The sequence below is a fragment of the Leucopleurus acutus genome (genome assembly GCF_964270905.1).
Source record: "Leucopleurus acutus genome assembly, chromosome: 3".
NCBI lineage: Eukaryota > Metazoa > Chordata > Mammalia > Artiodactyla > Delphinidae > Leucopleurus > Leucopleurus acutus.
Window position 1 is genome coordinate 22,738,370 of NC_139145.1, and position 21,985 is coordinate 22,760,354.

Genomic DNA, 21,985 nt, shown 5'->3' on the forward strand with positions numbered 1-21,985 from the left:
TGTGTCTGGGGATGTGATGAGCTGCAGCGGAGGGAAACGCTGGGGCCATCGGGAGAGTCTGTGGGTGTCTGGTTAGGTGCTGGGACTCTGAGAACCTGGGTGTGTGGAAGGTATTAGGGCTACAGTAGGGTCCTGGGTGTATCTGGGGAGGTGCTGGGACTGGAGGAAGAGTTGATCTGTTTCAGGATGTGGTAGAAGCCTTGTGTGTGTGTTGGGGTGTCTGGGGGTATATTGGGGGTCATAAACATCTGGGTTTTGATTAAGTACTAGGGCTGTAATATGTGTTTGGGTGGGTAGGCATGTGGTGGTTGTGTGTTTGGGGGTGCTGGAGCTGTGAGTGGGGAAGTGGTTGTGTATTTAGGAGGTACAAGGGGCTGGAGTTGGGCCCCTGTGCCCAGACAGGTGATGGGGCTGCGGGGTGAGGGCGGGTGCCCCTCTGAGGAGGTGAAGGGCAGAGTCCTGGCCTTTGCTCGGGCCCACCTGGGGGCTGCCCGCTAGAGCCCCTCTGCCGGTGGTGCCCGCCCACCCCCAGACCCCACGTCCGGGTGTCGAGACAGGCAGTCCATCTGTCTCTTCCTGTGCCCAGGCCGAAGGAGCAGTGCCGCCTCCTCGCTCCCTGGGGGGGCGGCAGCAGATCCCAGCCCACCCATCTGCCTTCAGATGGTCGAGGCAGGAGCCTCCACAAAGCTGCCTGGGGGGCATCCCTGTGTTTGAAGAGGCACGGGCTGGGGGGTGGGGGGAACTGCACAGCAAACAGTCCTCGTGGAGGCTGCTTTGAAAACCACTGACGCCAGGAGAGACCAAGAGGGAGGACAGGGGCGGGTTTGTCTGTCCTCGTACGTCGTGTGGGTCAGCGCCCAACTGTGTGCCTTGGAGCCCCTTCGCATGTGTTCATGCCGGTGGCCTCTGTTCACCCAGCATCCTTGCCTTGGAAAACAGCCCTCCAACCCAGGCTACGAGCTCACAGCCTCACACAGCTACCCCCTCATCCATGCACCCTGCTTACACTACACTCACACGCAAACATCTCCCACACCTTCACATCTGCAGAACACTGCACCCTGGTACACATACCCCTCAGCCCCAGAGTCCCAGTCCTTCACATGTGTACGCCCATGACACACACCCGCACACTGCAAAGCCAGGTACAGCCACATGCACCTGTCACATATGCATGCCTCCACACAGACATACCCGACAAGTAGCTGTCACACCCACACCCACACACTCCACACACCTTGGGGAGTGGATCTTCCTGTCACACCCATATCCCACCTCATATGCACTCAGTCTCTCTCATACACATTGTAACAGACACTCATCATCCCTTATACCTGTACATACGTGCACATGTTTGTACACGTGCATACCCACTCTCACCAGCTCTCAGCTCTTTCACACCAGCCAGTTTCTCTGTGTCCAGGCCAGGCCCTGCAGGAAGGCTGCCACCGGCTGAAAGTGTCTCCTGCCTCCCTGCCCTGCCAGCTAGGTCAGAGTGGGGGGCATACCCCCCCACCATGGCTCCCTGGGAACCCTGATCTTCTCCTCCAGAGAGAAAGAGTCCTCTCTCTGCTCTGGGGTGTCTGCCACTGTTGTGTGAGAGTGTGACTGTGTATGTGTGTGTATCAACATGTTCTGAGAAGCCACGATGAGGCCTGTGTGTCACTGCCTGTATGGGTAAGAAAGCATAGGGACAGGTTCACCGGTTATGTTTGTGAGATTCAAGATGAGTGTGAGAGCAGAGACATGTATGCCACAAAATGTGTATTTATGAGTGTGTGTGAGGCCAGGCCCCTGTGGACAGGCGTGAGTATGGGGGGGTGCACTTACACAAGGAGACACACAGTGAGTGTGAGTGGGGAGTGAGTGGGAAGTATTCTGGGATATTTTCTGAGACAAGGGGTATGTACATTTGTGAGTAGGGGTCAGGGCTAGGAGAGGCACCTTCCGCAACTCCCTCCCCCTACAAAGAGATCAGGGGAAAGGGGTCTCTGGGATCTGGGGGGAGTGTGTGTGTGTGTGTGTGTGTGTGTGTGTGTGTGTCTCTTCCTCTCTCTCTTTCTCCCTGACCTCTTTAGCAGCTGGAAACTGAGCCGGGGGTGGAAGGAATGGAGACTTGGCTGGCCTGGGGGTTTGGGGAGGGAAGCAGGAGAAAACACCTTCCAGATTCTCATCAAATCCTTGTTTGTGGTTTGTAGCCTTCAGTCTCTCCTCTCTCATTCTCTCAGTCTGGGTTTCCCCCTTTTTTTATCTCTTCCTGCCCCTCCCTCTCTCCCCTGTATCTCTCCTTCTCCCATCTCAGTCACCTTGTCTCCCCCCTTGGATCTCCCTGTCTCCAAGTCTCTGTCTCTCTCTGTCTGTTACTCTCTCCCCAGGCCCTTCCATTTTTCTGACTCCTGTCTCTGCCAGCACCTCTGTATGTCCGTCTCTCCCAGTCCTGGTCCATCTGTCTGTCTCTCTCCGTCTGCCTGTGCGTGGGTGTCTCTGTCCATCTGCTCCGCCACCCATCTGTCTGGTTGTCTGTGCTAGTCCTTCTAAGGGTGCCCACTCGCTCACCAAGACACCCTCCCCCAGGTCAGCAAAGGCCTCTCCTGTCTCAGGGGGCGGGGAGGGGGTGCAGAGCTGCAGCTTCTGGAAGCTTCAGTAGCAGCTGGCTGAGCTGGGAGTTCGGGGCCAGCCAGCTGCAGAAGTGGCCCCTCCCCTGGGCTCCCAAGCCAAGGACCCCAGAGCAGAGAGAGGAGAAAGCAGGGCCTCACTGCAGCTGAGTCTGTGTGTACGCACGTAGGGGGAGGCAGGGGGCCTCACTATGCCTTCACTTCACCGTTCCCCCCAAAGCCAGGCCCTGTAGGAGAGGAAGCTTCAGTGCCCACCTCCCTCATCCCCTCACCAATGGAAGAGATGCTGGGGATCCAGGAGGGAAGGACTGGGGGATGCCAGGCCTTGGACGAAGCCATAGCTTCCTGTCAGATGGGTGGGAGGGGGGCTCCTTCCCTCCTCCCTCCCAGGCAGTCCCTGGGGATCCCTCCAGTGCTGGTCCCAGCTCCGGACATGAGGGGCCCCATAGGCAGTTCTCACCAGCTCCCACAGGGACCATTCCTACCTCCCAGCTGCCCCAGAGCCTCTGACCCACAGGGATAAGGCGGAGGGGGGTGGATCACAAGGGTGTCTCCTCCCTCCCCAAATGGAGGTTGGCTCTGGACATCTGGAGTTCGTGGCCCTGTCTACACCCTGGCCATCCTGAGAGGCCCCAGGCAGTCCACCTACCATTGCCAGCCCGGCACCACACACACACACACACACTGCACCCCAGCACTCGTGGCCCACCACCGCCACTCCCTGGCCCAGCAACTCTGAGGGCTCAAGAGGAGCCCTACCGCGGAGACCTGCACCCTACACTGACTGGTGGCAGCCTCCAGCAGGGCCCCCGGCACAAAGCCAGCAGCTGGAGAAAGTACCCCACAACACTTCCCAGGAGGCTCTGTTCCTCCCTCTCTAAGAAGAGCTCACAGTCCAAATCCCACAATAGATGGGGAAACTGAGGAAGGGATGGGATGACACAGTCAGTCATTCTTCCTGAGACCCTGGGGTGGGATCATAAATAAGGAATAGGGAATGAAAAGGACGCCGCAGGGGCAGAATCTGGCTCCTTCCTGACCTGCCGCGGGCAAAGTCCATGTTGGCTGCACAGCCCTGCACAGCCCTACCGCTGGGCCAGGGCCAGGGGCTGGCTCCCTCCCTCTAGAGCTCTCCTTGCCCCTGGCTGGGCCCCCTCCCTCTCCTCACTTCTGAGCAGCCCTCCCTACCCTCTCCCTCCCAGCTCTGGCTCTCTCATCCTCAGCTCTTGGAAGCCTGACTCACTGTTTCCCCTCCTCTCTCCCCTCCCTCCCTCTCTCCCAGCAGCGGTGCCTCCCCCTCCCCTGGGGGGGCTCTGGCCACAAGGGTGCCCGCCTGCTCCTCTCCTCAGGCTCTGGCCCCCTCCGCACCCAGGAGGCCCCCTGCAGCTGTTCCAGCTCTCTAACTACAGAGAGGTGGACGGAAAGAGCCTAGGTCCCAGGCAAGCAAGGGGAGGGGGCCCCTCTAGACTGGATTTCCTCCTGTCAAACAAGGTGGGGGGCATCCAACCGGATGACACCCCTGGTGTCTCTAACAGTCCTAATGTTCCCCGCTTTTAAAAGCCCGGTGCCTCCTGACAGAGCGCCCACAACCTGTGGGGTGCTGTACCTGCCTCAGGCTCCGCCCCCAGGTCCAAAGAAGAGGTCGGCTCTGTTCCCAGACATTTGGGGAGTGGGGAGACGCTGCCCTGGGGCAGGAGCATTAGTCAAGTGACCCCTGGAATCCCCCTGTCTCCCCGTTCTCCCTCCTCCTGTGGGAGAGCTTCCTTCTCTCTCTCTCTCCCACCTGTCCTCCTCCCTTTTCCCAGAGACGTTTGCTTGTCTCTCCTTCAGATACTATCCTAGCAGCAATTGATCTTGGGTGAGAGGCTCTCAGTGCCCGCTCATTTTGGGCTGTGGGGTGGGGCGTGGCACATGCCTAGGCCTTCTTGGTCCCCTGGATGCCATCTCCAGGGGCTGTGATCCTGGCTCTTCTCCTTGACCGTTTTCTCTCTCACCCCCTCATCACTGGCTTCTGTCACCATCTTTTCCTCTTTCCACCTCAAGTTGGACTCTCTGGGTCTCTTTCCTCCCCACCTCCCCCTGCTCTCTCCCTGGGGGGCTCATCTGCTGACATTAGCAACAATGTTACTGTTGCTCCCCCCCTTCAGTTCCCAGCTCCACCCCATCCTGGCTTCCCCCTCCCCGGCTCTGTCCCAAGAGACCCAGGGGACCCAGAGGCAGAGCTGGGCTCCATCCCATAATGGTGAGTCTGCTTGACCTCACTAATCACACCAGAAGTGCCTGGGCATCTGGTATGAAGGCATGGCACCCTGTGGTCTTGGGTGGCTGGCCTGAGGCACAGAGCTCTGTATTCCACAAACCAAAAAAAAAAAAAAAAAAAGAAGTTGACTTGGGGTGGGGCAGAGCAGAGAAGAGGGGAAGTGAGGGGGATCAGGTTTGCCTGGAGGAAGCCCCTGTCCAATGGGGAACAGAGGCAAGAGGAGGTAGTGGCTCGAGCCAGCGCTCCAGGCTGACTGAGAACAAGCAATGTCCCTCTGGGGCTCTGCCGGTCCAGATCAGCCCCCCCTAAAAAAAAGGTCTTCTGCCAGGGACAGTTTGCCCTCCAAGCCTCCAGCACAGCCACACCAAGCAGGTAAAGATCCCGCGTCTCTGTCTCTTAATCTCCTTTAGAATCCAAATCCATCCTCCCTACAGTACACCTCCACTTAGCTCAACAGGGGGTTCCATAAGCCTCCCTGCCCCAATCTAACCAGGTGGAATGGGAGGGGACAAAGCCCCCCAGCTCCCAAGCCCCCTCACCAAAGGCCCCATCAAGGGCTGGGGAGCAATGCAAAACAATCCTGGAACCCACGCACCTTCAAACCGAGAAGCAACCCTGTCCCTCCACAGCACCTGGGGGTGCTGGGGCTCCCTGCCCCCACGACCCTGTTCCAGACCCCCCAGCCCAGCAACCATAATAAACAGCAAGCTCTTTTTCTTTATGACACCAAATTCCTGCAAGCCAAACAGCTCCTTCCATCACTACCTCAGCCATAGATCACATTAAAAACTCACAGAGGGCAACTTAAACACATCACATTTGCTTCTCTCTATATTATTTTAATAGTAACGGCATTAAAAATGGATTTTACTGCAGAAAATAAATATCAACACGTGGGCCGGGAGCCCAGGCAGGGGGAGAGAGCCCACCAGGAGAAGGTCCCTGAGGGCTTGGGCACAGCTTAGGCACTGACCAAGGAGGTGGCTGAGAGGACAGACTACACCTGGGCTGGGGTGGGGTGTGGGGGGAATGCCTGGGGAGGGGGCAATGCCCGCCCACCTGGGCACCTGCCCCAATGCCAGACCAAGAGGGACAAGAGTCACTGGTTTGAACTGGTCCCCCAAAGCTCATGCCCTCACTGATCTTTGCAACCTCTGGAGGGTAGGAGTTCTGGGGCAAGAAGTTCACTAGTCTCTAGAGGTTATTCCAACTATTGACACAGCAGAAGAAAAAAATGAATTCAACTTACTATCCAGTTTGATTTTCCATTACTATAAACATATACATCTGCTCAAAGGAGGGAGATGGCAAGCTGCAGGCACATGCCACCTGGGGGGTCCCCCTGCAGCTCACCACCACAACCCAGCCTGCCCCTCCAGGCGGCAGGGGTGGGGGCTGTGTGTGGGTGGGGGACGGACCAACTGGTAATCTGTCACCTACAGCCCCAGCTCACACAGCTACACACACCGGACCACACGGAACAGGAACAAGCCAACAATAGCAACACCCCAAATGCTCCTGGCAGGACTCTGCCCAGGCCCGGGCGCATGCCCCCGCCCCGCCGGCGGCAGCAGCAGACGAAATGTGGCCACCCTGACCCGGAGGCAAACTTGTCCTCACACCCTGAGCTCTGCCCAGGGAACTGGGGCCAAGTCCCGCCTGACACCAACTGGTCCGGCGGGAAACGCCTGCCCAGCCAGACAGGCACAGGCCCCCCAAGGGTCCCTCCTTGTGCTCAGGGGCCAGGCTGGTGCAGCCTGGCCCTACCTCCCAGGGTGACGCCTGGGCCCAAATTCAGCTGGCCCTGCCAGTCAGGCACTGGAGCAGAACGGAGGGCACCAGGCTCAGCCCCGCCCAGCCCCAGGGCCCCCAAGCTAGGAGGGAGGGGGGACTCCCCACCCCTCCACATCTGGCCCTGGCCCCCAGGGTCTGCGGTAGAGAATTCCTGCCCCCGCTTCTCTCTCTCTCCCTCCTCCCTCTCAGTGCCCGCTGCCCGTCTCAGGGACGGCCCCAGCTCCCGCCTCCGGCCAGCAAGGCCCACATCCTTCCTCCCTCAGCTGGCCCCTTCGCCTGGCAGGAGGCTGGGGGGTCAGGCTGCTGGGGAACCCCTCCAGCTCCCATCAGTCTTCATCCCCAGCCCCCAAACTCTGGGTTGCTGTCCCTTTTCCTGTAGAACAGGAAACAAGGTTATTTCCTAGACTCAGAGCCAGCCCTCTGCCCCTCTGGCTCTGCCTGGGGACCAGGACCCAGCAGGGGAATGCGCCCTTAGCCAGAAAGCAGAGGGATTCTGCAATTCACCTCCAGCTACCGGCCCAGGGGGCTGACAGCTGTCACTCAGCACCCCACCCCCTGGGGAAGAGGGGGCCGATTCAATCAGAGCCTCAGAGGAAACGCATTGATAGGCGATTATTTATTTATTTATGCAAAAGTGAGCCGACTTTGTTCACCAGGTAACCGGGCACGCGGCCCAACCCCTACGGCCCTGGCCGCCCCCAAATCCCTCCTCCGCCCCACACCCGCTCCGGGTCATTTGGTCCCCGCCTCTCAACTCCCAGAGCACCAGCAGAACCTTGGGATTTGGGGGTTGAAGGGGAGGGGCTCCTCCCTCCGCAGTCTCCCCCTTTCCCAGGGCCGTTCCTAAAATCCAGCCTTGTTCTCCGGTCCCACGGTCCCCCCCTTCACCCACCCCCGCCACACACTCAGCAAGCTGGAGAGCAAATTGCAGTTTTAAATCCAAAGGCGGAAGGAGGGGGAAGGAGGAGGGGGCGCGCGGCAGCGCGGGGCGCGCACCTCGCCCCCGAGCCGGGGGAGCCGCGGGGCGGCCAGGAAACCCGGGAACCCCCCCTCCCCGCGCCCCCTTCTCGTCCACCTCCTCCTCCCCCTTCCCGGCGCTGCCTGCCAGGCTTCGAGCCGAGCCCAGCCGAGCCTCGGGCCCCGGTGGAAACAAAGACCGATCGCACCGCGGGCACCGCAGCCACGGGGTCCGGCGGACCGGACCCGGGCGCGCGGAGGGGGCGCAGAGCACCCCCGGTGCGCTGCACAAAAGAGCCCGGCCGGCCGGTCCCCAGCGGGGGTCTAGGGCTGGGGAGGAGGCGCCACTCACCGGAGTGCTGGGCTGCCGGCTCCGTTGGTCCGAGCCAGGCGAGGGGCTTTGGGGGGCGTCTGTCTTCCGGCCGCGGCAGCGACGCGGGCGCTCGGCAGCTTCGCCGCTCACCCTAAAATCGAGATCATATTTCCCTTTGAGTCCTAACACTATGATAATATCATCTCAGTTATGGTATAAAGCAGGTAACTGATTTGAGAAGGGTACTGAGTTTGAGGACATATTGACTGATTCATTCTACAAATACTTTACTAAGCGACTATGCTAAGGGCCTGGGATCCCATGAAACAAAATGCCAGCAGAAGTGAATCTCTTTAATGAAACAAAGTATGTGGAAGACAAATCATTAAATGCTTACTTACAGTAAAGCATGCAATGTATCCTGAAATAGGATATATAAATGACTATATGTCCAGGGCTTGCCCCAAGAGCAAGTCTTCTCTAAATGGATTCTTTTCTTTTCTCTTTCTTTACCTTGTCTTCCCCACTTATACCTCTACTCTCTGCTTCAGTGAAAGATATTTCTCCTTTCCACTTCTAGCTGAAAAAAAAACAAGTCTCAGGTGTCAATTTACTATGTAACTGTGGGTCCCTCTCTGTATTACAAAACAAGACTCAGGAGACAGTGAGTCCTGATATCATGACCTCCAAAAGGGTCACAAGGGATCTCTGAAAATTTCAATAGTTTTAGTGTCTTTTCTACATCTTTTCCAATGATTCAGGTATGGAGGTTTCTGTATCTTGGGCCTAGAATTCCTTCTACTGAGTGGTGAGTCGATGTGGTTTTAGTGCTTATATCCTATAAGTTCTTTTAATTAGTGTCTTATAGCCTCCCAAAGTGTTTATATATATATATATATGACTGGCCACCATTTAAAATGAAAAAAATAATTTACATTGCTACTTATCCTCATTGAGTTGCCCATTTAAGAAGCAGAACTACACTGTCAGAGTATCCACTTTTGTAATACCTTAGCCATAGTATTTTAACATATATAGTAGTTCTCAATATTTACAGTGTATTGGAAGCACCATGGTAGTCAGGGTACTCCAGAGAAACAGAACCAATAGGAGATATATAATAAATATAATGTAATATATGTAATTGCTTTAACATATGTAATTGATATTAAACATATTAAATATTAAATATATTGTATATGAAAATATAAGCTGGAAACTAGGAAATCCAGGGGTGTAGTTTTCAGAACTGACATAAGCCACAGTCAGAGGGCAGGGGATCAGATCAAACACTCAGGCAGAGAGAGCAAATTCTCCTTTCCTCTGACTTTTTATTCTTTTGGGGCCCTCAAGAGATTGGATGAGGCCCACCTACACTGGGGAGGGAAATCTGCTTTACTCCATCTACCAATTCAAATGCTAATCTCATCTGGGAACAGACCCACCCAGAAATAATGTTTAGCAAAATATCTGTGTATCTCAGCATATAGTTGAATTGACACTTAAATATTAACCATTACATTCTGCAAACCTTAAAATATACCAATGCCTCAGTCCAACCCCCAGAAATTCATATTTAATTGGTATAAATTACAGGCTGGGCTTTAAGATTATCAAAAGCTCCCCAGGAGATTTTAATGAATCACCAAAAGTTAAGAACCATTAACATCACAGAACATTTCTTTCTTGATGAGAAATCAAAATGCTTCTCACTTTTAGCGTTGATGCCCTGGGAGAGATATTATCTACCTCTGTAAGGTGCCTTCAGAGTATCCCACTGTACCCCATGTAGTCAGTATTTACAAACAGGCCACTGCAAACATGTGCCTCCAAGTCTGGTCAAAGTCAATCCAAATATTTTTCCCCAATATGGTAGTAGATGGGTAGAATTTCTTTTATGATCACCACGTTGTATATGGTAGGCATAATTATTCCCATGTAGAGGGTGAACTGAGATTCAGAGAAAAATAGGGGTGCATATTGCCACAAAGCTAGCAAATGTAAAAAATTAGGAAAAGGTCAAGTTTTCTGATCCGAGTTAAATAAGTAGTAGGTATCATTATTTTATTTATTCCACAGATACTACTGTCAGGGGTGAGTAGAATAAAAGCAAATGAATAAAAATGTAGTCAGCCTATGAACGGGAAGATTAGCTAGCATCCTTCACACAAAAGACCTGATACGTATTCGGCCACTAGAGAGGTTTAGTCAGCTGTATTTACAGTCCCATAAATGGAAAGAACCATCATGACAAAAGGAAATTCTATGAATCCAGGAGAAAACACATCAAATTAAATAAATAATTCACAGGCAGAGCGAAGATTACAGAGTTGGCTCTGATAACAAAGTATCTAAAATAAGTGGTGATGTGTTTCTCCAACCACACAGGCTGCCAGTCCAGGTGCAAAGGAAAATAAATAAAACTATTATAGATCTAGTAAGAGTTAAACAGACAATAAAAACCAACAATGGCTATGAATTTTAAGTTGGTGATTCTTTGAACAATCTTCAAAAGATTTCATTTGCTCTGTTAACGCAATGTCAAGTCCATTTTAGAAATAAAAGAACATTTTCTGCTTGCTAGAGTTTAGACATAAATCCTCAAACTGTATTAAATCAAGATGCTTCTAGAATCATAGCGCTAAAGATCATCAAGGATTATTAAAGAACTATAGTCACTCCCTCATTTTACAGGTGAGAAAACCAAGGTAGTAAATGACTGTGTGATGGCCTTAAAGTCCACATGATTCCCATCAGTGGCCAAAACAGGATTAGAATGCAGGTCTCCCATTTCCTCTTCACTTAATTATTCATCATTCTTTAGTCATTTTGAGCACAACTAGTGCACTGCTGTTTGAAACCTGACCTTTCCAATGGCAGTCAAAATGCCATACTTTAATAGTGCTTCCATTGTCTTTGACCAGAATATGAAATAACTGGCAATCATGTTCTGAGCTTCTTTCCAGATGAATTATATGTTAAGCTCTATTTCAATATTGATTTGTAATATACTTTAAAGCATGTTGATCTTCCTCTGGTCTCTTCTTACAGTTCTGAGCTACATGAACGCTAGAGTTCCTAAAATTTGTGATTTTCTGAATGGCCATCTCTACTATGTCCACCAACCCAACAACAGTCACTGCTTGTTGCTAGACAGAAAAAAAAAAGTTAATAAATTTACAAGTGAAATCCTGTGTTTGTTTTTTTTAATGAAAAACAGAAACCTATTTGATTTAGAATCTAAACCCTAGAAGCATACACAGGGCTTAAAGAAATGTATCATTCTTCTATGGAATACTGGAGAATTCTTGTTTAATCAATGGAAGCACATCGTTAGTTTACTCAGGTCCCTAAAAAGGCGAAGGACCTCACTTAAAAGAAACAAGTGACTATCTTAGTTAATGTAAATAGAAATGCATTTCCAGCTTATTTATGGTTGTTCATTTCTATACCATACAGTGGTCTGTTTCTCAGGACATCAGTATAAAAGGCAAATTGATAGGTGAGAAGGGTAAGTGGTATAATAAAAAAGTTAAAAGCATGGGCTACATGACATGGACAAGTTACTCAGCCTTTCTAATCTTCCATAGACACATCTATAAAACAGGGAATAAAACATATTACAAAGAGATATGCTTCTCCTCCCACCATGCTTTGGCCTTCACATGTTTGGGAGGCATAGGAGATCCAGTGCCTTTCCCCTCCATCCTATTCTTGGAAGAGGAATTGTTAATGTTATTGGTCAGTAACCAGAACATCTATGGAGCAATGGGTAGAATTATTACATTTGAAAGGGACAAACGTGTCACATGGTTCTGTCCCAGTAGCTCAGCTTATGATTCACAGAATAAGGCATGTTAGCTTAAGCTTGTCCCATGACCTAGTCAGCTGTGATTTGGGGGCAAGAGAGAGAGAGAAGGAAAGCCTCAATTAGAATTCCAAAATGAAGTAACAGCGGCTAGCTCACTAGTAATAAGTAATACTTTGGTCTTTTCTGATTATCGTTTCTTGTGTATGGATCCCTTGGCAGGAAACTTAACCACCCACTTCAGAGGTCTGTTATGAAGTCCGATATGGTATAAAAAGTGCACAGTGCAGTGCCTCATATGCAATAAGCTGTCAAAGAATATTATCTAGATGACCTTGGATTTGCACTTAAATGTTTGTTATTAAATCAGTTTGCATGGGACTAGTATCCAGAGCCTCAGGATAAAGTAGATTCATGTGAGTTAATAAATGAAAAGCTCTCTGAAATTCTAGATGGCAGGTCATGCTAAGTCAGGTAAGTGGAAGCTGGTGGCTGGGCGTTCCCTCAGGACACGTGTTTTGATGGAATGAGGACTCAGGGTGTAGAAACCAGCTTGGCAGTGGATGGTAAACCATTGCCCAGCACATGCTGCCTCCTGTTAAGCAGAAGGCTCTCATGCAAATTGCTTTCCGAATCGTTAGCTGTCAGCAACCCTCATCTCTCCTCCTGCAGCTGTTCTTTCTGATTTTGCCTGCAAACTTTTCATATTGGGCAGGCTCCCAAGCCAAACAAGTTGCCCCTCTGCAGGCTTTGTTCCTGGGGGCGAGAGGTGAACCTCACAAATAAGTCAAAGTAAGGATGCACCATGGACTAATACACACTGAAGGAACAGACTCCTGTAAGCTAAGGTGATGAATGCCTTTGAAAGTAATTTTCATGCGGCTTCCTATGAGAATGTCAGCCAGGCTCCAGAAGTTATATGCTGCAATTTTAAAATTATCTGCCTCTGTAGACTTCTAAAGCTTCTATCAGCTAAGAAGTATCTTTTTTAAAAAAGAAAATATTTTTATACAATTTTCAAGACTACTTTCCATTTATTACAAAATATTGGCTATATTCCCCCTGTTGTATAATAACATCCTGGAACCTACTTTACACCCAATAGTTTGTACTTCCCACTTCCCAATTCCAACTCTTAAATTGCCTTTCCCCCCTCCCCCACTGGCAATTACTAGTTTGTTCTCTATATCTGTGAGTCTGCTTCTTTTATGTTATATTCACCAGTTTGTTTTATTTCTTAGATTCCACATATAAGTGATATCATACAGTATTTATCTTTCTCTGTCTGACTTGTTTCTCTTAGAATAATGCCCTCCAAGTCCATCCATGTTGCTGCAAATGGCAAAATTAATTTCATTCTTTTTTATGGCTGAGTAGTATTTATATATATATATATGTATGCAAATATACAAATTTAAATTTTATATATATATATATATATATATATATATATACACACACATAAAATCTTCTTTATCCATTGATCTGTTGATGGACACTCAGGTTGTTTCCACGTCTTGGCAATCGTAAATAACGCCTCTATGATGCTGCGAACATTGGGGTGCATGTATCTTTTTGAATTATAGTTTTGTCTGGATATATGCCCAGGAGTGGGATTGCTGGATCATATGGTAATTCTATTTTTAGCTTTTGAGGGACCTCCGTACTGTTTGCCACAGTGGCTGTACCAATTTATTACATTCCCACCAGAGGAATGTGTGGGAAATCTCTGTACCTTGTGCTCAATTTTACTGTGAACCTAAAACTTAATTAATTCCCAGCAGCATTAGCAAATAAGACCATGCATTTTTTTAAAAATCTCTTTTTAAGGCAGAGTAAATATTTGCTGAATAAAATGAGAAACTCTATCTCGATTGGGTGGATTAAATCAGCAGAAACTAAGCTTCACCTGTGATTTTAGCAGCTGAACTGTTGAGAAATTCAGAGCAGAACAGGCACAAGTCCTCTCTGAACAAGGTAAGGTACAAGAAAAGGAAGGATGGATGTTGTAGGCAAATCATAACACTCTCTCATGGCTAAATATAATATCAGGAATTAAATAACTTGAAATCATATAAAAGTTTCCTTTACTCGTATGCCCCTCCCGCATAAAGTGGAAGGTGAGCACAGATGTAAATCAAGCAGGCAGAGGCTCCCACTATCTTATATATGAAATCAAAATTTTAAAGTGTTTTCTTCAGAATCCCTTTTGCCTGGGTGCAGAAGAAAAAGTAGCTGATCAGTGCACCCAAAGGTAAAATGAAAAATAGTAAAAGAAAGTTTTTCTACATTTTTGAATTTAAATTCTGAAATACATTTCTTTAACACTCTTCTTATTTATACCCATGTACCTGAAAAACCAAAATTAAAATTAAATTGTATTAGAGCAGAGGAGCAAAAATTTCCAGCCAATCCAAAGGTTAAGTGGTGCCTGATACACTGTTTGAATAAAGTTACGAATCCATATCCAGACTCAGCTAGAAAATTAAAGCGTGCTGTGATCACTCGGTACGAAGAGGGGTCATGGCAATTGATTTTATTTATACACACTTTCATACATAATAATTTATCAAATTTGTCCTATGCCACTTTCCATGCTTAATTAATCCTCATTTAATCTCTACCAAATGAATACTGTGAAACATGTTTAATCATTATTCCCACTTCCAAGATGTGGGAACTGAGGCAGGAAGTATGGTACATCAAAATTCAGAAATTTTGTCACTCCAAATATATCCAGGTCTAGCTCTTTAACCTGTATAATAGTCTTTTTCTCTTTTCCTTGCCGTGTGAACCTTTCATCTTCTCCCACTGTCAAATTCAAGTGTTAACTCTAACCTCTCTTGACCTCCGCTATCCACTGAAGGATGCCTTCTGGCTTCCTAGAAAAGCTTCACCATTCTTAGCAGAGTACTTGAGATCTAGCAGGTGCTTTGTTAAGTGAATGAGTTAATAAACATATAAGAGAGCATTCAAATGCCATTTAAGGGATGGAGAAACAGGCTCTGAAAGATTAAGTAACTTCCTTCATGTAAGGGGTCAAGCTGGAATTCAGATTCTAAAGCCCAAGTGATCATCCTCAGAAAAATCTAAGTTATCTTCATTGGGATAGAATATGCTCAGTCTATATCCCTCACTAGACTCTAAGGAACAAGAAGGCAGTACTAGGTACCTAATGCACTTCATTTTGGGTAAATTTTTCATTTATGCAAAAATACGTGTATAAAGATAGACTAAAGCCTTAAGCTCTCCCTGCTGGATTCCCTGCTCAACTGTGAGTACTCCTGTGATGAAAACTCACCTAACACACTGAATGACCTCGACCAAGCAGCTTTCCTTTACAGCCTCCATTTTCTTTTCTGTAAAATACTGTTGACAGGACATGTTCCACCCGCCTCATAGAAATGCGTTTATAAAGCACTTTGGAAAGCATGAAGCTTTCTTCAAAAGCAAGTAAGTATTTTAAATGTCATTATTATAGGACTCCTTAAAAGGAGCCTTTTATGGTGGAAAGAAACCTTAGCTTATCAATTGTGCAACTCAACCACAGAAAATTTAAGGCAGAACATGCATGACACAATAATAATTCCAAATAAATCCTTCTAATAGTTAAGTAAAGAGAAGTCAAAATTCTTCTCTGGACTATTTTGATTTCATACAAAGGGCATCCCTTTAGAAGTTATGGAAGTTCAGATACAGAGCCTCAAACTCTAGATTGCAATGTGACATTTGTTTCTGAACTTCTGCTGCCAGTCTTGCTAACAGTTCACTTGCAATGTAATATATTACTGCATTTCATTTCTAGGCAAGAACATTATTTACTCACAGGAGAAATACTTCCCTGAGGAAAGACTGTCTTTGGAAACCTTCAAGGACATTTGAGAAATGCTTCAGCCCAAGCCACAAAATTATGAGCATGCTTTTGTGCCTCTCTGTTCCCAGGGCACCATTTTTAAAAATCTTTCATTTAAGTTTATTGCAAGCATCCATCTTCCCTTTCCAGAAAAACTAGCAATTAACACAACTTCATTGATTTCCAGTTTTTCTAGGTGTCATTTCATAATGCATATATTGTAAGCAGTTCACATCATCATTTTCATCGCTTTCAACATTTTCCATGTTGTCTCCCTACCTGAATTGTGACTTTTTGTATGGAAAGTTTATCACTTGCATCTTACTTTGAATACATCTGAAATCAACATTCAGTACTATTTATTTTTATTTTCTTCAGTATGTTTCTAACTTAGCAAACTATGGGTAAAAATGCCATGTAACAACAATATGTAATATTTACATAGAGTCCATGTAGTGAACATAGTCCTAAACTCTTACCAAATCCTCACCAGACCCTATACAGTAGGTACTATTAACCCTGTCATTTGATAGATGAGAAAACTGATGCATAAACTGGTTAAGTAACCTGTCTGAGGTCAGATAGCTAGTGATTACTTTCCCCATCACCGCCATTGTTTAGTTAATGCGTCCTTCCCATCTCAGTTCAAATGGCACTGACACAAAAAAGCCTTTCTTTGACCTCTTGAAAATACTGGGTCTCGTTACTTTTACAGCATCATATGTTTATTATTCATTTCACATATTTGTGTGATTATCTAATTATATTTGAACGTATTTTTCCTAAGGGTAACTCTAGTCCAGCTGTGCTTTCCAAATTATGAAATCCGGGACTACGTGGGCTATGTCTGTTTTGCTTATTACTGTACTTTCAGTATTTGGTGCATGGTAAGTATTCAGGAAATGTGATGGATGGATGAATACAGGACTTTGTAAGGACAAATAAATAAATGATTGGATCAGTAAATTTGGTTGATCATAACATAAACAACAGTGCCATGTTAAAAGTTTTCTCTGGGTCTATACACAAACTCTTCTCAGACAGGGTTCCTGTTTGCTGTCTACACCGCCAGTTGGAAGAGAAAAAAGCCAATCAAGGTCTGACTGTCATTATGTGTACAGGCTGAAGCTGATGCATTAGGTTGAGAGACAGGGTGATTTAGGAATAATTTTACTTCTGGCTGAACTATATACAGAACCAAGTCTTACATAATAAAAAAAAAAATCTACTTTTAATATGTTTGTGTGAAGAATGAAATAGGAGCATCAAGCCCATTAATTGTGATATTTAATTATATTGTCCCATTTCCACATTCATTTCCATGAATTTGGATGCCTTTAGGTCAAGCTAACCCAAGCATTTACACCACCATGATAAATAGTGAAATATCAATGGATACACAGAAAGAAAATTTCCCAAATTTAGCAGAGAACACATTAGCATGAACTTGTAAATTTGACATTCAAGTTCATTGGTGCGCAGAGGACCAAGTGACTTTTGTTAAAGTAGGAAATTTTATGACTATGTGAGGATATGAACATTGAGAAAGTGCTCCCCATTTTAAAACCAGGACATTAGAAATATTTTAATGAATTTATTTTTTGCACATCTGCCATCTAGGTGACAGTAAAACTCAATATTTATACATCAGATTTTTAAAACATTGTGCATATATACTGTATACTGCTACAGAATATAAGCTGCCCCCAAATGTCCAAGATACAATATAGGATCAAACAAACAAACAGAATGACAAGAAAAACCAACTGTAATATTTTGACACCTCTTAATTATTAAATAATTATGTTTAGAGAAATAAAAGTTAAAAAATTGTGCTCTGAAGAGTATTTAAAACATGAATGAACCTTCAAGATAGCAGAGGAGTAAGACGTGGAGATCACCTTCCTCCCCACAAATACATCAGAAATACATCTACATGCGGAACAACTACAGAACACCTACTGAACGCTGGCAGAAGACCTCAGACTTCCCAAAAGGCAAGAAACTCCCCACGTACTTGGGTAGGGCAAAAGAAAAAAGAAAAAACAGAGACAAAAGAATAGGGATGGGACCTGCACCTTTGGGAGGGAGCTGTGAAGGAGGAAAAGTTTACACACACTATGAAGCCCCTTCACTGGAGGAGAAAGGGAGCAGTGGGTGGGAGGAAGCTTTGGAGACACGGAGGAGAGCACGGCAACAGGGGTGCGAAGGGCAAAGCGGAGAGCATCCCGCACAGATCGGTGCCAACCAGCACTCACCAGCCTCAGAGGCTTCTCTGCTCACCTGCCAGGGCAGGTGGGGGCTGGGAGCTGAGGCTCGGGCTTCAGAGGTGAGATCCCAGGGAGAGGACTGGGGTTGGCTGCGTGAACACAGCCTGAAGGGGGCTAGTGTGCCACAGCTAGCTGGGAGGGAGTCCAGGAAAATGTCTGGATCTGCCTAAGAGGCAAGACACCACTGTTTCAGAGTGCGCAAGGAGAGGGGATTAATAAAGCACTGCCGAAACGAGCTCCAGAGACGGGCGCGAGCCACGGCTATCAGCGCGGATCCCAGAGACAGGCATAAGATGCTAAGGCTGCTGCTGCAGCCACCAAGAATCCTGTGTGAAGGCACAAACCACTGTCCACACTTCCCCTCCCGGGAGCCTTTGCAGCCCGCCATTGCCAGGGTCCCGAATTCCAGGGACTTCCGCGGGAGAACGCCTCAGGCTGGTGCAACATCACGCTGGCCTCTGCTGCGGCAGGCTCGCCCCGCACTCCGTACCCCACCCTCCCCCCGGCCTGAGTGAGCCAGAGCCCCCGAAGCAGCTGCTCCTTTAACCCTGTACTGCCTGGGTGAAGAAAAGATGCCCTCCGGTGACCTACACGCAGAGGTGGGGCCAAATCCAAAGCTGAACCCCAGGAGCTGTGCAAACAAAGAAGAAAAAGGGAAATCTATCCCAGCAGTGGAATACCTGAATAGACAATGAATCATCCCAAAATTGAGGCGGTGGACTTTCTGTGATTTTGTCTGTATAGCTTTGCTTATACCATTTGTCCTATGGTTCTGTCTGTACATCTTTTGTTTTTCTGTTTTTTAGTATAGTTTATAGGGCTTGTTATCATTGGTGGATTTCTTTTTTGGTTTGGTTGCTCTCTTCTTTCTTTCTTTTTAAAAATTACTAAATTTTTAAAAATTTTTTATTTTAATAACTTTATTTTATTTATTTTTTACTTTCTTTTTTTCTCCCTTTTGTTCTGAACCGTGTGGCTGACAGGGTCTGGGTGCTCTGAAGGGTGTCAGGCCTGTGTCTCTGAGGCAGGAGAGCCAAGTTCAGGACATTGGTCCACGAGAGACCCCCCCAGCACCACGTAATATCAAAAGGCGAAAGCTCTCTCAGAGATCTCCATCTAAACGCTAACACCCAGCTCCACTCAACGACCAGCAAGCTACAGTGCTGGAAACCCTATGCCAAACAACTAGCAAGAGAGGAACATAACCCCACCCATTAGCACACAGGCTGCCTAAAATCATAATAAGGTCACAGACACCCCAAAACACACCACAGGATGCGGTCCTGCCCACCTGAAAGACAAGATGCAGCCTCATCCACCAGAACACAGGCACCACTCCCATCCACCAGGAAGCCTACACAACCCACTGAACCTACCTTAGCCATTGGGGGCAGACACCAAAAACAGCAGGAACTACGAACCTGCAGCCTGCAAAAAGGAGACCCCAAACACAGTAAGTTAAGTAAAATGAGAATACAGAGAAATACACAGCAGATGAAGGAACAAGGTAAAAACCCACCAGACGAAAACAACTGAAGAGGAAATAGGCAGTCCACCTGAAAAAGAACTCAGAGTAATCATAGTAAAGATGAGCCAAGAGCTTGGAAATAGAATGGAGAAAATACAATAAACGTTTAACAAGGACCTAGAAGAACTAAAGAGCAAACAAACGATGAAGAACACAATAATTGAAATTTAAAATTCTCTGTAAGGAATCAATAGCAGAATAACTGAGGCAGAAGAACAGAAAAGTGACCTGGAAGATAAAACGGTAGAGATAACTACTGCAGAGCAGAATAAAGAAAAAAGAATAAAAAGAATTGAGGACAGTCTCAGAGACCTCTGGGACAACATTAAACACACCAACAGTAGAATTATAGGGGTCGCAGAAGACGAAGAGAAAAAGAAAGGGACTGAGAAAATATTTGAGGAGAATACAGTTGAAAACTTCCCTTATATGGGAAAGGAAATAGGCAATCAAGTCCAGGAAGCGCAGACAGTGCCATACAGGAAATATCCAAGGAGAAACATGACAAGACACATATTAATCAAACTATCAAAAATTACATACAAAGAAAAAATATTAAAAGCAGCAAGGGAAAACAACAAATGACATACAAGGGAATCCCCATAAGGTTAACAACTGACCTTTCAGCAGAAACTCTGCAAGCCAGAAGAGAGTGGCAAGACATAGTTAAAGTGATGAAAGGGAAAAACCTACAACCAAGATAATTCTACCCAGCAAGGATCTCATTCAGATTCGATGGAGAAATTAAAACCTTTACAGACAAGCCAAGGCTAAGAGAATTCAGCACCACAAAACCAGCTTTACTACAAATACTAAAGGAAATTCTCTAGATAGGAAACATAAGAGAAGGAAAAAACCTCCAATAACAACCCCAAAAGAATTAAAAAATGGGAATAGGAACATACATATCAATAACTACCTTAAATGTAAATGAATTAAATGCTCCAACCAAAGGACATAGACTGGCTGAATGGATACAAAAACAAGACCCCTATATATGCTGTCCACTAAGGAACCACTTCAGACTCATACTAGGGACACGTACAGACTGAAAGTGAGGGGATGGAAAAAGATATTCCATGCAAATGGATATCAAAAGAAAGCTGGAATAACAATTCTCAAATCAGACAAAATAGACTTTAAAATAAAGACTATTACAAGAGACAAAGAAGGACACTACATAATGATCAAGGGATCAATCCAAGAAGAAGATATAACAATTGTAAATATTTATGCACCTAAAATAGGAGCACCTCAATACATAAGGCAAATGCTAACAGCCATAGAAGGGGAAATCAACAGTAACACAATCACAGGAGGGGACTTTAACACCCCACTTTCACCAAAGGACAGATCATCCAAAATGAAAATAAATAAGGAAACACAAGCTTTAAATGACACATTAAACAAGATGGACTTAATTGATATTTACAGAACATTTCATCCATAAAGAACAGAATACACTTTCTTCTCAAGTGCTCATGGAACATTCTCCAGGATAGATCATATACTGACTTGTCACAAGTCAAGCCTTGGTAAATGTAAGAAAATTAAAATCGTATCAAGTATCTATTCTGACCATAATGCTACAAGACTAGATATCAATTACAGGAAAAAAACTGTAAAAAATACAAAAACATGGAGGCTAAACAATATGTTACTAGATAACCAAGAGATCACTGAAGAAATCGAAGAGGAAATCAAAAAATACCTAGAAACGAATGACAATGAAAACACGATGACGCAAAACCTACGGGATGCTGCAAAAGCAGTTGTAAGAGGGCAGTTTATAGCAATACAAGCCTACCTCAAGAAGAAAGAAACAACTCAAATAAACAATCTAACCTTACACTTAAAGCAAATAGGGAAAGAAGAACAAAAAAAAACCCAAAGTTAGCAGAAGGAAAGAAATCATAAAAATCAGATCAGAAATAAATGAAAAACAAATGACAGAAACAAGAGCAAAAATCAATAAAACTAAAAGCTGGTTCTTTGAGAAGAGAAACAAAATTGATAAACCATTAGCCAGACTCATCAAGAAAAAAAGGAAGAAGACTCAAATCAATAGAATTAGAAACGAAAAAGGAGAAGTAACAACAGACACTGCAGAAATACAATGGATCATGAGAGATCACTACAAGCAACTCTATGCCAATAAAATGGACAACCTGGAAGAAACACACAAATTCTTAGAAATGCACAACCTTCTGAGACTGAACCAGGAAGAAACAGAAAATATAAAGACACCAATCAGAAGCACTGAAATAGAGACCGTGATTAAAAATCTTCCAACAAACAAAAGCCCAGGACCAGATGGTTTCACAGGCGAGTTCTAGCAAACATTTAGAGAAGAGCTAACACCTATCCTTCTCAAACTCTTCCAAAATATAGCAAGGGAGAAACATTCCCAAACTCATTCTACGAGGCCACCATCACCCTGATGCCAAAACCAGACAAAGATGTCACAAAGAAAGAAAACTACAGGCCAATATCACTGATGAACATAGCTGCAAAAATCCTCAACAAAATACTAGCAAACAGAATCCAACAGCACATTAAAAGGATCATACACCATGATCAAGTGGGG

At 46.2% G+C, this 21,985-nt stretch overlaps 1 protein-coding gene across 2 annotated transcripts in view; it reads right to left on the bottom strand.

The window, feature by feature from the left end:
* Positions 1-21,985, bottom strand: part of LOC309960010 (UDP-N-acetylglucosamine--peptide N-acetylglucosaminyltransferase 110 kDa subunit-like) — a 240,645-nt gene that overhangs the window by 165,560 nt on the left and 53,100 nt on the right. The window contains exon 3 of one of the 2 annotated variants that reach the window (XR_014326110.1): positions 7,914-8,090. The exons of the other annotated variant lie outside the window; for it this stretch is intronic. The gene's annotated coding sequence lies outside the window, so the exon portion shown is untranslated. Of the gene's footprint in view, positions 1-7,913; positions 8,091-21,985 lie in introns of those variants that run through there. 2 annotated transcript variants of the gene reach the window in all.